The 15,367-nt window shown below is 39.9% G+C and overlaps 1 pseudogene; it reads right to left on the reverse strand.

The window, feature by feature from the left end:
• Positions 1-2,796: 2,796 nt before the first annotated feature.
• The window catches only part of LOC122107261, a 434,407-nt pseudogene continuing 421,836 nt past the window's right edge, over positions 2,797-15,367 (reverse strand).

Consider the following 15,367-nt stretch of genomic DNA (forward strand, 5'->3'; position numbering starts at 1 on the left):
AAAATTGTTCTGTGCAATAAAACTTAAGGACAGAAAAGTCTTGATGTCTTTCTGGAAGCAAATTCAGAAGTAGAGAAAAATGAATCACCACGTATGAAGGAAGGAACTGATATGTAATATGGCTGAGATTGTATTCAGTTACTCCTCATAAACTTCAGGGTTTCCTGAGTACTTCCAAGAAACAAGTTTTAAATTCATTAAGGAGTCCCGGGACCTTCTTGATTGTCCATTGTTCCATCCTTTTTACCCTCATCTCTCGCCACATCGGACTCCCAATTCCACACCCTTGCACACTTCACACCATTTCATCTTTGTGCCTGCAAGGAACTTTAGACCAGCCTACTCTTCAAATTTTCTACCCAGTTTAGCTGAGTGCTGAGGGGCAAAGGTCACCTGGTAGAGTCCTTGCCTAGCAAGTGTGAGATCCTGGGCTCAGTCCTGAGGATTCATTTGAATGAATTAATGACTGAATAAATGAAATGTATCTGATAGCCCCTCCTTTTAAAGAACGTTTTCATGGATTATTCTAGTAGGATTAATGCTGTTCTCCTATCTTGTCTAACCCACATCTACTCCTTTGTCTTCTTACACAAGGTAATTTAAATAAAAGATTTGTATAATTTTTTTTCTTCATGAAATTGTACACATACTTCTTAAGGACAAGAAGATATGGTGTCTTATTTTAGATTTCTTTATAGTACTTAGGAAATTATATATAGAGAGAAGTGTCAGTAGACAATAGAAAAATTAAAACCCAGTGAATATTATGACTTCAAGGCATTGGACAAAATTCTTAGGACAATCTATACCATGTGTAACTTTGAAAGATCTTTGCCTCAAAAGAAACTGATATTTAGATACAGCTGCATAAATAGAAACAAGTTAGCAAAAAAAATCAGGTCTCCCTGCCAGACTGAACTTTATATTTTGAGGTAAAGAAATAATAATAGTAGAACAAAGTCAATTTCATTTATAAGAATTTTTTTCTCTTAAAAAAATTCTGATGGTACTGAAATTTGAACTCAAGGCCTTGTGCTGGCTAGGCAGGTATCCTACCACTTGAGCTGCACTTAGTCCTTTTTGCTCTTTATTTTTCGGGTAGGATTTTGCTTTTCTCCCCAAGGCTGCCCTCAGAGGACCATGATCCTCCTACCTACACTTTCTACACAGTTGTGAGTTTCTGAGCTTAATTTTCAACGTAAATTCATTGGACATTCATTTTGACATTTCCTGTGACATCTCTGTAACTTATGGAGGTTACAAGAGAATCTAAAAGTTCCTTGATTGTCACTTGTGGCCAATTTGCTTCCAAACCCTTGCTTATGTATTCTGTTGCTGAATTCTATTACAAAGGGAAAATAAAATTAAACATTCTTCCTTGTTAAAAAAAAATAAAAGTAGAATAAATGCAAGCCAAATAAGTAAAAATAAACACCCAATCTTAAGTAGATAAAAATTGCAAGCTTCAGTTGACCCTGGGCACAGCTAAAAACTCATGAAAAGGTTGTATCTGTGTCTCCATGAAAGATGTGTGTACAGGAGGGTGAAGTTTCTGGATGACTCACTTTGTAGAAATAAGAATTTATTCTGAGCTCTGCCAGATATCCAATTCAGAACTCTGGAACAATCAACGTGAGTAATCAGGGACTACTGGCAGCAAATAGCCAACTATGCTTACCAACACATGAAGAGAATTTTAAACACAGTTAAGACTGGGGAGCCCAATAAACACAAAGAAGCCTGGGACCACTCAACATCTGCACAGTGCTGGGAAAAAATCCTCCGGTTGTTATTTATGGTAGATGAAGAACAGGATTTATAATCAGCTTCTGATTTTCAGCATCTGTCATCAGGTTCGTCCAGTTGGACAGGCAGGTACCCTGGCTGGCGTCGGGTCCCACTGAGAACTCTCATTACTGCTGTGGTGCAGGAAGCAGATTAGGCTGTAAAAATAAGTTGGCTGTGCTGCAAACAGACAAACAGGAAGCATCAGCCCTCCATCAAGAAATTGAGCACGGACTGGTAGGATACTCAGCATTCCAGCACTGCTGTTGGCTGTGTCTGTCAATGCTTTTTGTAGCCTAGAAATGTGCACCCTTAAAAGAACAGCCTTCATCATCTTACTCCTGATGACTTATGCTGTTCTCTGCAATCTTCTTGAAGGAATGTCTATTTTCCCCCAGTTTTATAAGCAGGTGGTTATAAAGTCAATATTAAATGTTGTTTCATAGTATATACAGGGATGGTAGGTATTTCATTTGATTATCTAGTCCTGAATTAATAATTACATTCTTTCAGTTGGTTCTTGTGTGTGTGTGTGTGTGTGTGTGTGTGTGTGTGTGTGTGTGTGTGTGTAGCTGTGTGTGTGTGCTGCAGTTGTTAATTCGATATTCTATTTTATAAGGTCTCACAATATTTTATTTTCCTGTGCTGACTTGGATCTCAATCCTTCTAAGACCTGCTATGTAGCTGAGATTATAGGTGCGACCTACCATGCTTGATCTATTTTTATTTCCAGTCCTATATATGCTATATTTTATTTTCAATCTTTTACATGACACCATCCAGTCAAGAAGAGAATGGACAAAGCCTCATTCAATTGGGTGTTGTATTTAAAAACCTGAAAATTAATTTGAACATTAATGTTTTATACACACAGGTATGAAGACAAGTCTGTGGAAGTCCAGGTCCTCATGAATTAATGCTTTTAGACCAGCTCCACACCCCTCCCCCCTCCTCCCAGTGGTGGGAGATGACGCATTGGTAGTGACATACCCTCACTCCTCCACCACATCACTATTTTAAAACCGAATTTGCACAATAGCTTTTTGAAAGGCCTGTCAGTGCTTCAGAGTCGCCTCTGTCGCACTTCTCTGCGGGAGCTGACATTTTGCTGATACTTTCTCGAGTTGGACCGCCTGCTGAGAAACAGATTGGTAAGCGAAATGCATCTCACGGTGGGAAAGGATGGGAGATGTATTATTTAAACACAATTTATTTCACTGCAACTTTAAAAATCAGATTTGCAGTCACTTCCGGGAGAGGACCTAGCATTTTTGATGCATCTCACATCTTTCTGTTTGCTGCTATGGAACTTTTAATTGTTCTTTGAAAGTTATTATTTTTTTCTTCAGTTGCTTATATTTGTGTTATTCCTACATACACTGTTCTTTTGGAAAAGTAAAGATGTGTTATAAAGCCAAAAGCAGCCCTGGGATTGTGTTATATGTGGTAGAAAAAGTTGGAAAACAGCTTAAATGCTGCTAAAGGGAACAAATGAACACATTTCAAATCTGAATTTAAATAAATTCTTGAGAAAAAAAAGGATATTCTCACATAAAGTAACACAATTTTTTTGTTTCACTTTTTGAATCTTGAATCAGTTCAAACTATTGATTTTTATTTCTAGAATACAACACACCAACAGAGTATTTTCATTGATTGAGACTCTGTTCATTAAGTCAAACTGGTCATCTGCTTTGAACCAACAGTAACATGGCCATGTGAAAAATCATATCCAAAGGCAAAAGAAGCCAGGTGCTCGTGGTTCAGGCCTAGAATTGGAGCTACTCAGGAGGCGGAGATCTGGGGATTGTGGTTCATTCCATGCCAGCCCAGGCAGGTAAGATTGGGGAAACTCTTCTCTCTAATTAGCTAACATAAAGCCAGGAGTAGAGTGTGGCTCAGGTGGTAGAGCACTAGCCTTGAACACAAAGCTCTTGGACAGCACCCAGCACCTGAATGGAAGCCTCAGGACTGGAACACATACATACATAAAAGACAAAGGAAAGATTAAGAACTTATTTTTTTGTACTCTGAGCACAATGTCCACAAATCAGAGGTGTGCAGAGATTGACTGAAATTTGTAAGAATGTGGATATCAGGTAATATATGTGGAAATCTGTAGTAGTAAACACAGCCTGGAATGGCCAATTACTAAATCTTCAGGAATTTTGTGGGTCATCATTATGATGGGAATACTAAATTGTGGAAATGGGCAAACTATACAACTAAGTGTTTTGTATTTCAGAGTGTCAGTTGTTCAACCGTCCCCAGCTTTCTAGGGAAAGCTGACGTGATCAGAATGGTTTTCATGAAGTTTGAGCAAATCATGCTTCAAACGTGGTTGTCTTCAGAATTAGTATTTTCCTTTTTACCTCATCTTTCCCCCTCATTCTCTCTTTTCATGAGTATTGAAGAGAAAGACCTACTTTGTTAAGATTTATGAAAAACAAGGCAAAGTTCAGAAATGAAAATCACCAAATAACTAACAAATATAAAGTGTGGTTTCTGAAGGAAAAGAAATGAAGTATTCAGAAGAAAAATCATTGTGTTTGTTTGGAGGTGCTTGTTTGTTGTAAGTTTTGATTGTATGGATGAACTAAGCTCAACACTCCCATCAGGACAAAAAGGAGAAAATGGCCTCAAATTTAACAGCTAGTACTTCAGCAACACGGAAGGAAGAACATATTCATCAAATGGGAAAGTCACAGCTATCACACATGGCTTTGGGAATAAATGGCTCTCCTACACTGATAGATATTTACACAGTGATTGCTCAAAAGTTGATGTCACCTCCCTATGCCATTCAGATTATTAAAAGGAGAGTAGTATAGTTGTAAGAATGGGAGCTACAAAGACTTTAAAGGACAAAAATATTCATCTAAGGTATTCATTATTTGGAATGAATTTACAATTTCCATTTACAATTGCTGCATTTACTACTACAGATTTCCATACATATTACCTGAGATACGCATTCTTACAAAGTTCAGTCATTCTTAACATATAGCATTTAATATCAATTCTCCTGACATTTTACGTTTATCCAAAACAGAAATCCTACCTTGAGTTTTGTCCAATGGGTGGATGTTTAGGGTGTTCCTACTTCGCACTTTTGTGATAAGAAATAATGGTAGAATTGGGAAAAAAAATTGAACTTCTTTTTCTGGTATATAGCAAGAGAACTGACAAGGAGCTCCCATAGCCTAAGGTTCACAATTCAAAGCCAGCCCAGACAGGAAAGTCTGTGAGACTTTCTCCAATTAACCACCAAAGGTGGAGCTTGGTTAAGTGGTAGAGCAACAGCTTAGAGAATAAAGCTAAGAGACAGTGAGCTCAAACCCCAATACTGACTCACACACAGAAGAAGAAACAAGAATGGCCAATAAACACACAAGGAAATGCTCAACATCCCTAGCCATAAAGGAAATAAGGAACAAGATTGAGATTCTCTTCCATTCCTGTAAGATTGACTAACATTGAGAATAGGGACAATAAATAACAAATGCTGGGGGGGAATGTGGAGAAAAAGGAACTCTATTACACTATTGGTAGAAATGTAAATTAGTACAACCACTCTGGAAGGAGGTTTGGAAGTTCCTCAAAAAACTAAACTTAGAACTTCACAATGATCTGGCCATATCACTCTTGAACATCTGCCCAGAACATCACAAGCCAGGATACCATGAAGACGCTTGCACATCCATGTTCATTGCTGTACTATTCACAACAGCCAAGTTTTAGAAACAACTCAGAGGCCCTACAATGGATGCGTGGATCAAGGAAATGTTTATATACAATGGAATTTTACATATTCGTTACAAAGACTGCATTATGTCACTTGCAGGAAAATGGATGGACCTAGGACAAATCATGTTAAGTGAAGTAAGCCAAGCTCAGAGAGACAGACAGCATATGTTTTCTCTCATATGGGGAAGCTAGATCTAAATATAAACATGCATCGTAACATATATAGGGCTCAAAGCATTTACACACAAACTAAAGGAGAAGAATCCTTAGGGGAAGAATCCAAAAACAGAACTTCTCTGAGCAATGGATGTCTCATTCATCAAAACAAATACCAGGAAGGAAAAACATGTTTGGGGTGGCAGCTGTGGGGAGAATCACATGAATGGAGGAAGAAAGGGTGGGCAAATACAGTCATTATATTCAATGTACATTATGTAAAAATTGGGCTACCTAACTTCAGGGTAGGGATGGAATGGGCAAAGATGGGGGAGAATGATGGAAGTGGTGATATTAATCAAGATACAGTATAAACTGACTTCTTGATTTGAAATCCCTTTGTAAACCAGTTAATAAAAATAAATATTAAAAAATATATACCAAAAATACCCTAAACTGTCTTATCAAGGATATGAGAGCCTTTGAAACTATACTACCACCACATAAAGCTGATTTCCCCCTACACACATACCCTACACACACACACACACACACACACACACACACACACACACACACCATACATACAATACATACACCGTACATACAACACACACACTCATACATCATACACACACACATCAGACACACACAGGCTCATAAATCAACTTAGCAAAACCCAGAAGGGTTTCTAATAGTGGAATAAAATCTTTCTTATAAAGAAAATTCCCTAAGTATGTTCAGTTATGATGTTCAAACAATGAGATTTATATAAAACCGATATCTTTAAAATAGTTTTTTTGGTTTCTCCTCTTTGTAAAACATATTATCTCATACGGCATATAAATGCTTCCACAGTTCATTATGCAGAGCAACTGGGTTTTTAAATTCCGTGAGCAGTGTAACGAGATATTTAGAGAAATGTTGTATGTCTCTCTTCAAATACAAGCCTTTTTAAAAATGCCACATTCTTTGTGAAGCATGCGTGAAGCATTTTTCTGAGTCCTATCATTCAGTCTCATTCATTTTTCCTAAATACCTTATTATGGTGATTTTATAATTTGTGTTTCTATGTGTAAAATCAGATAACAATGTAAAACCAAACTGGAGCTGGATTAGGAGGGAATCTATTTTGCCTATTCAGTTTAATATAGAACCTGATTTGGCTTGACAACAAAATTTAAGTGAATATTTCTCATCACCAAAAAGTGTCTTAAGACTATTGGTGAAATAATAGGAGTTGAAATCTTAGAATGGGTAAACTGTAACAAAAATACGAAAAATAATATGGTAGGGCAGGAACAGTTTGTCTTTTTCTTCACTGTTGTTAAATTGTCTATTTATAAAATCTGACAGTTGGAACAGTATAAACTTTATTACTATCTGCTTAATAATTATTCCATTAAGGTTGAGTTAGACAGGAGGAAATGTCACTTCACTGTGGAAATAGCAAGAAGCTACCTTCTGAATATGTAAATTCTTACCTTTAAGCCTGCCTTTCTTTAAGCAAACAAGTGGGTTAGGGGTAGTAGCTGCTGCTTGGGCAAACATTTAAACTATTTGAAATGATTGTCAGCAGGGCTAGAGTGACAGCCCTGCAACAGAACCTATCTCATCACGAACAGAAAAGCTGTCAGGCAAAGGCCTTTGTGTCCTCTCTCGTTTGCTTGTGGGTGAGCCTTAGGGGCAACCATGTGTTTCCCCAAATGATCGCAGATTAGCAAAGTGCTAAGTATTATTCTGTGGCTGTATTTTATATTGATGACTTATGATTCTGGTTCCAGGCTAATTCACACCTTTGTGCACAACTGGTAAAATGATAGCCAGGTATCAGCTCGACATCAGTGGCTCACACCTGTAATCTTATCTACTCAGGAGGCTAAGATCTGAGGGCCACATTCAAAGCCAGCCTGGGCAGGAATGTCAATGAGACTTTGATCTCCAATTAACTAGCAAACAATTGGGAGTAGAGCTGTGGCTCAACTAGTAGAGTGCTAGCTTTGAGCAGAAAACACTCAGAGACAGTGCCTAGGTTCTGAGTTCAAGTTCCAGTACTGGCGTGCACGTGCACGCACACATGCACGCGTATGTGCACGCGCACCCACCCACAAAATGATGACTCTCCTCCCCCATACACAAAAAAAGATAGCATATCATAATCCAAGATCTACTGACTCTTGTCCATCTTTATTGGACAATTGTGAAACATGTCCTCAGGATCATCCAGCCCATAGGCTTGCTCAAGCTCTTAAGCCACTCTATTACTATGGGAAGATCAGAGAAGGCAGTGTTGTGGGCAGGACTAACACAGATTCAGATAAGAATCACATCCACAGAGGCCTTGGTAAGGAAATAGTCTTATTGACTCTTTGAAACAGGTTCAATTTAGCTAGTCACATTTTAGCAGACTTTACTCCCATCCTGAAAAGAATGATAACTCCAGTGCAGAATTTCTTAAAGTGACTTTCAGTATGACTTTAAATATTACACTTTAGTATATTGGTTCCCAAAGTGGTTGCAATTTTATCTCCAACTTGCAGATCATCGGCAGTGAGATTTTCTGAATCAGGAGATAGACTCTCTCTCTTTCTCCTTTCTTAAAGCGGACTTGCTTTATCACTTGCTTGACCCACATAGAAGCAATGGGGACTGGATGTCGGAAGGATTCTGAGGCCGGACTAGGGAACTTTAATAGTTCTGCTTCTTGGAATGCTGCACTGAAATGGTTTTTCTAGGAGAAAGTCCAAACTAACCACCCACAGACGCCACCCCACAAGGCAGCCCAACCAAGTTTAGTGTGCCTCAACTGCTCTACTTACTGAAATAGCCACCTGATCCATCTCGTCAAAACCCAGACTCCAAGGAGACGATAAATCACTGTTCTGTTATCCAACCATAGACAGTTGAATTATGTACTGCAGCACAACGGTGTGTTGTTTTAGCAGTGAGAATTTGGGAATCTCTGGGCTGTCTTATTTTCCTTCGTGACTCCCTCTAGGTTTTTTTCTGATATGGGGTACAGATGTTTCCTGTGCAAGCAGGAATGTAGTCACAGGTTCCCTGTCCCCCCCTTTTTATTGGTGTCATACACCCTCCACTTTCACAAGGGCTACAGGAGAGCTGGTATTCATGTCTAGAGACCATCAAGGCAAGCTTGCAGAATAAACACAGAAAGAAAGGAGCTCAGACTTATAATGAAGCTCAAGATGCTCCCAGATTTCTACTGCTGTCTAAGTGAGCTGGCAAATTGTGTGCCTGTGTGTGTGTGTGTGTGTGTGTGTGTGTGTGTGTGTGTGTGTGTGTGTGTGTGTGTGTGTGTGTGCCTGAACTGCAAAGAAAGAAACATTCTAGTAGCCCAGCCTCTGAGGATTTATAGCACTTCCAAAAATATTCCCTGAAGAAATCAACATGATGCTCTATCTTGTCACTTTAGAAACAAGGATACAGTGGTTAGCTTTTTGTGAAAATGTGATGTTGTGGGTTTTTTTTTCTAGGCAGTAACAATGGAAGCAATTTTGATATATATCTTTGGAGCCAGTGGCACAGCACAAAAATGAAAATGAGGTGTAATTTGTAAAGGAAGCTCTGGAGGTGGGGGGGTTCAGGAAGCAGCCCCTCCCAACGCGGTCCTCCTGAAGCCTCATCTCCCAGTCTTTGCTTCTTTTCTGAGCTAGAATGGCTATGCTCAGAACTAGTGCACTTTATGAATGGATCCAGTGTGGCAGGTCGGTACTGAGGAACCAGAGTCTGCCTTGTTGAATGTCCTTTGAACTAGAAAAAAGTTTGAGGGGTTGGGGGGATGCTTTGGATAGCCCTGAGCCTTATTAGAGATGTCAGAATATCTTTCACCATCAAAATCACTAGAAACTGATGGAGAGCATTCGTTCATACAGGGAAAATAGTGACCCTTTTTTAAATCTACAGCTATGCTAGAAACTTAACTTCAAACCAAGTCAAGCTGGAAAGGATAATAGAGCTATTCTTTAGTGAATAGATGATGGAATTATGATGAGTTCTAGGATGTGTATACCTGCTTAGGCCATTACTAACTCAGTGCCCAACTGGACACATAAACAAATCATGCTTGCACAGACACATGCCTATAGCAACTTTCACATGAGGCTCAGAGACATTAAGTGACTCCCTGGGACTACAAAGTGAATAGGTAGCAAATGGCATTTGAATCAGATTGTCTGGCTCCTCTGATGCTCTTCCCCCTACACCCAACTTACTCTATGACTAGAGATGCAGCACCTTTTGACTCCATTATCCTGGGCTTAGATATGTACAACATTAAAGTAGATGTTTGCACAGAACTCCTCTGTGGTGTGTGTGTGTGTGTGTGTGTGTGTGTGTGAGAGAGAGAGAGAGAGAGAGAGAGAGAGAGAGAGACTGAGGTTTGAATTCAGGGCTTTGAACTTGCTGAGCAGGTGCCCTTTCTGTCATACATCAGTCTTCTTGTTAGAGTCATTTTTCAAACAGGACCTTGTACTTTTTGCTTGAGTTGTCTTAGGCCATGATCCTTCTACCTCTGCTTCTCACACTGCTGGGATTACAGGTATGCACTACTGATATGGAGCTATTTTAATAAAAATGTATCTTTCTTATGTTGGTATCGGAGTTACATGGATCTCCTCAGAGGTACTTAGGGTCTTTTGCCTTCAGAAGTCTGCCTGTAGCCATGGTCCAAAACAGTCCAGGATCCAAACTAATCAAGACCAGTCAAAAGCACTGATTGCTTTTCAAAAAGGGATGTTTCTTCATATATCTATATACACATATATGTATATATATATATATTTCCCCTTACAGATTATATATTTAGTTATAATATATCATACATATAACATATTACATGTATAATATGTTATATATATGTATTTCCCCACAGATTAAAGAACCTACCTCTTCTATTCTTAGACGTCATTGCTAATGAGCTAAAATAAGACCCAATGCTGATTATTGGGACCTGGTTCATTAACACTATTGAAACAATTTGTAGTTCATCTGTAATCTAGAGAGTTGAGATTTTTAAGGCTCTGCCTGGTTTTGGTGGAACTTGGGCTACTTCACTCTTTTGGAATGGAGGAAGGGAAACAACAGGCCTGATTTTCATCAGGCAAAGCTCTCCAGCCGCTCTTTCTTGCCTTGATTTCAACTGCCAATCACTGTGAGCCCATTCACCTGCTCCCGTCTTGATTCATAATTTCACTGTGTGGTTAGACACAAATATCAGAATCGGACAGTTATCTGATTGAAAAATAATATGTTTTCCAGAGATTATGGTGACCTCTCTATTTTGCTGATTTCCATAGACTTTCAACTCATTTTCACTCACAGTGGGGATCTCAGAAGCACTTTCCAATGAAGTATGTTCAGCAGCTGCTTTAGGAAAACATCACCTGGATCAATTAAATTTCCCCAGGTGTGTGTGGATGGTGCCATCTTCTTGGGCACTGACTTCCAGAGCATGGCTTCCCCAATAGGGAAAGGAATAAGGGGTCAGCTCCAGGTTTCCCAGTCCTTTGGAGTGGGGCCTGAGTTAATTCTTGTTCTGGATGAGACAAGGCCTACAAATGTCCAGTTCATTACCCAAGGAGCCCTCTCAGGAAGCTGGCTGGGCAGCCTTGTCCAGACAACTTCTGGCCAAGACAGCCAGGAGCAGCAGCATTGTTTTTCACTGAGCTCCACAAAAGCTTTGTGATATAGAGCCCCTGATGATAGCTGAGGGGCCAGAACAAAGTGCGATCCCAGCGTCTGCCTCTATATATAAACCTAACACCATATACTTTCTTTCAAAACCATTATTCCCCCCTGATTTGCAGCACCATTGCGCTCTGGATTTCTATAGAAATGAAAGGTATGCTAACTTAACATCAGTTATAGTGACTTTATATGTTGTGAGTTTTGTATTAAAGAGAAAAAAAACTATGAAATTTTCCCTAAGTAAGACAGTAGTGAATGCTTAATGCAAAATACATGCTAACGTAAGAAAAAGCATAAAAAATAAAAAGGAACTGGGTACAGCTACATATTAATTCAAGGAAACATTTACTGAGCACCATCTGTATGCTAGACTGTCCTAGGGGCTTGGGACCCTTGAGTGATAAAGCAGACATCTACCCTTTCCTCACACGGCTTGGTTTCTAGAAGGAAGAGCCACATGACACATTTTAGAAATAGCAATAATTTGAGCATGGAGTATGGTGGAAGGTGATCTACGCTATGGGAACAGGAACAAAATGTTCAGGGAAAGCTTGCAGGTTGCATATTTAAGAAGTGTGGTACTGATTTGGTTCAGTGAAAATTTGATGTAAGATTTTTGAAAGCGTGCATGAACATTCTATAAGCCCACAAGCTACTTACACTGGGATATCACTTTCCACATTTTATGTACAACTCTTCAATCTATGTGTTACTAATGATTGCAAGCACACTGTCCATGAACTTTTCTGTTTATAAATTCCTTTAGAACCAATGCAATATTGAGATATTTAAGAAAGGGAGTTTTTCCCCTGGTTAAATCTCTTTGAGTTGAATTTGTTTGTATGCTTAATTGTTAGATATAAAGATAACAATTCTTTCATTCTAGAAGCTAGTGATAGCCTTGGTTGATCAGCTCAGTTGGACAATTTGAGTGTCCAGCATTGATCTTCTTTTTCGATAAGATTCTCTGCAATGTGATCTTTCTTCACTTTTTCTGGCTAGCAAGGGGCCTGCTAACAGCAGAGGGTGGAGAGGCAAGGTTAAATCACTTTACTGCTGTGAATCTCAGTTTCCTCACCTGTCCTAGGGGGCTCATAAGGCACACCCACACCTCCTGAGGACACCAGTGCACTAACTAATGAATGATCATAGGATGCTTCACAAATGCTCGGTATTATTAGCAGAGAATGGAAAGTCATCATCTGATTGTACCTTCCTGGCATTGGTTGCCTTGGTAACCAGTTTGCAGGTGCAAGTACCATTTTTGGCACTGCATTCCAGGGTGTTCTCCACACACTGACATTCTGAAGAACAGCCAGCTCCATAGGAGCCCGAGGGACAGTCTGCAAGCAGATTGAGGCAAACTGGTCACTGGAAACGATGCTTTGTTGATTTCAAATTGTTACTGCACAGACATGCCCTTCTACAGGGGCTGATTAGAAGGGAAACAAGGAGATAGGAGATAGTTCTGATTGCCAGAGAGAGAGGAGAAAGAGAAGAGAGAGAGAGAGAGAGAGAGAGAGAGAGAGGAGAGAGAGGGAGAGGAGAGAGAGGGAGAAACAAGTATCTTTGAAACCTGGCAATTCATTTGCTTTTTTGGCAACTGGACCTGAACAGTAAAGCCTAAACTACTTAAAAGGCTTGGTGCTTCTGGAAGTGAAATTGCTTCTCAATGTGCTCCATTGGTGCTTAGAGTTAATATCCTCCAAGGGCAGCTTTGGCTGCACTATCCTCCTGCTACACAGCCCAGAGATGACAGACAGGCGTTGTGTGTGAAGGTTTGCCATTGTTTTGATCCCTCCCACTGCAGGGTAATAAGACAGAATTTCACATCACACAGATAGCACAAGGCGTTCATCTCGCAGCAGCCTAGTGTTGACCACATCTTCGGCCTATGGTGTTTGCCCTCTTTGCATTAATGTGATCTATGCCATTGAGTTCTAGGGGAGACTAGTACTGGAATTCTCATTTCACCTTTGCATGATAGGAAAACACCTTTAGTCCTCTTTTTGAAGAGTACCTAGGAGAATTCAATTTGCTTTCTAAAATATGCCTCTGATACTTCCCCGCCTCCCTCCCATTGTAGTTGTTCAAGGGGCTCATCAAATGAAAGGCGCTTACAAGGATGCTCCAGGTTCAAGATAAGTGGTTTATATGCTTCTATAGACTGCTCCAGCATGCCTTGAGCAGAGAACAGAGCACACATGCCATTTGGTGTTCTGGTGTGTGGGAAGAAACAGTGGTAGAGGTCGTTTGTAGACGTGGCTAGGGTATTGCTAGTGCAGATGTTTCGTTCCCCATTGCTGGGGCAGTCTAATGCAACTTCCAGGCAAAACCAAATTATTATCAGGGCCCTTGGCCCCCATTTGAAATGACCCAATTCTTGATCATGTCATAGTGATCCTCCATTATCTTTTTTATGACTGCCAAGTTTCCAGTCCTATCTGAGACCTTCCCAGCTCCAAGTTCTGTCTACTGGCCAGGTCGATTTTGATGTAGGTTTCTTCTCCCTTGCCTCAATGTCCCTTAGGTTGATTCTATGCTTTACCTCTTTCAGGAGAAAACTCAGGTACTAAGGGATGCCTAAATGTGGCAGTTCAGTTTCTCATATGTAGGGCTTTGAGTTTAGTTTAGGCCTTTCCCATACTCCTTCCAAAAAGTAAAAGCCAGAAGTGGAACCATGACTCGAGTAGTTGAGTGCAAGCCTTGAGCAAAAAAGCTCAAGGACAGTGCCCAGGCTCTGAATTCAAGTGCCAAAGTTGGCAAAATAAAATTAAGAATATCTAATTTGGGAAAGGGAAGGGGAATAACAAAATGGTGAGACAAAAGGTGAACTAATGCAACAGCGATACTCACAAGACAATATGTTGGAAATGAACAGTTCAACTTGGGGGGGAATAGGAGGGAGGGAAATTGGTAGAAAAATGAGGGAGTTAGTAACAAGTTTAACAAGAAATGTAACTGTAACCCCTCTGTACATCATCCTGACAATAAAATAAAATTAAAAGAATGGGAAATAGGATTGGAGAAAAGACCACAGTGGAAATAACCTTCATTGTTAATCCATTGCCTACTGAGGCTCTGTTATGCTTGCAATGAATCCTTGAAAATTTCCTGCATTCAAATCCTACTTCCTAGACCTATGACTGCAGCCTTATTTGGAAGTTAGGGCATGGCAGATATAATTGGTTGAATTGACATGCAGTCATGCTGGGACTTCTGGCCTAATAAATACGAGAAATTTGCATACGGAGATGTACATATAAGGAGAACACCACTCAAAACACACAGAGAAAGAGGGTTCCTCAATGCAGAGGCTTTCCAGAGTAGGAGAGAAGCCCGGGACAGGTGTTTCCTGAGCATCCAGAGGGACGGTGGCTCTAGGTGACACGTTGAGATTGGGCTTCGTGACTCCGTATGTGGGAGATTGGACTATGGCAGTCTCAGAAAATGAATGTAGGTTTGAAAACTCGCCAAGTGATATTTATGACTGAAGCCCCAAGGCCAAGAATAATGGCATCTCACTGAACTAGGATAAGAATGTTCTTCCTGAGGTGGCTACATTACAAAGCTCACCACCACCTCTGCCATAGCAGCCACAAACCTGTTCACTGGGTTTTCTCTTGAGTCTCCACTCCCCAAGCAAGCAAAGGAAAAGAAAAAAAATCACACTAGGATGATATTCAAATCCTAAAAATGCCAACATGATGCTTCTGAAAAGTGAGCTTTTTCCATTTTTTGACCAGATGTACTATGATTTAATTTTTTTGGTGCCAAAACATCTGATATTGTTTTTATAAAATAGTCAAAAGTTATTACTACATATGGGGTTTGTCTTGCTACATTTCATAAGCAATAATAGAAATGGGTCTGTCTTCTTCCCTGAGCATAGTCTAAGAGAGATACGACATGATGAACACAATTCACATTTAACAGACCTATTCCTTTTTCCTCTGTTGTATCTATCTAAGCC

This window comes from Dipodomys spectabilis, unplaced genomic scaffold, assembly GCF_019054845.1.
Source record: "Dipodomys spectabilis isolate Male_0828 unplaced genomic scaffold, ASM1905484v1 ptg000050l, whole genome shotgun sequence".
NCBI lineage: Eukaryota > Metazoa > Chordata > Mammalia > Rodentia > Heteromyidae > Dipodomys > Dipodomys spectabilis.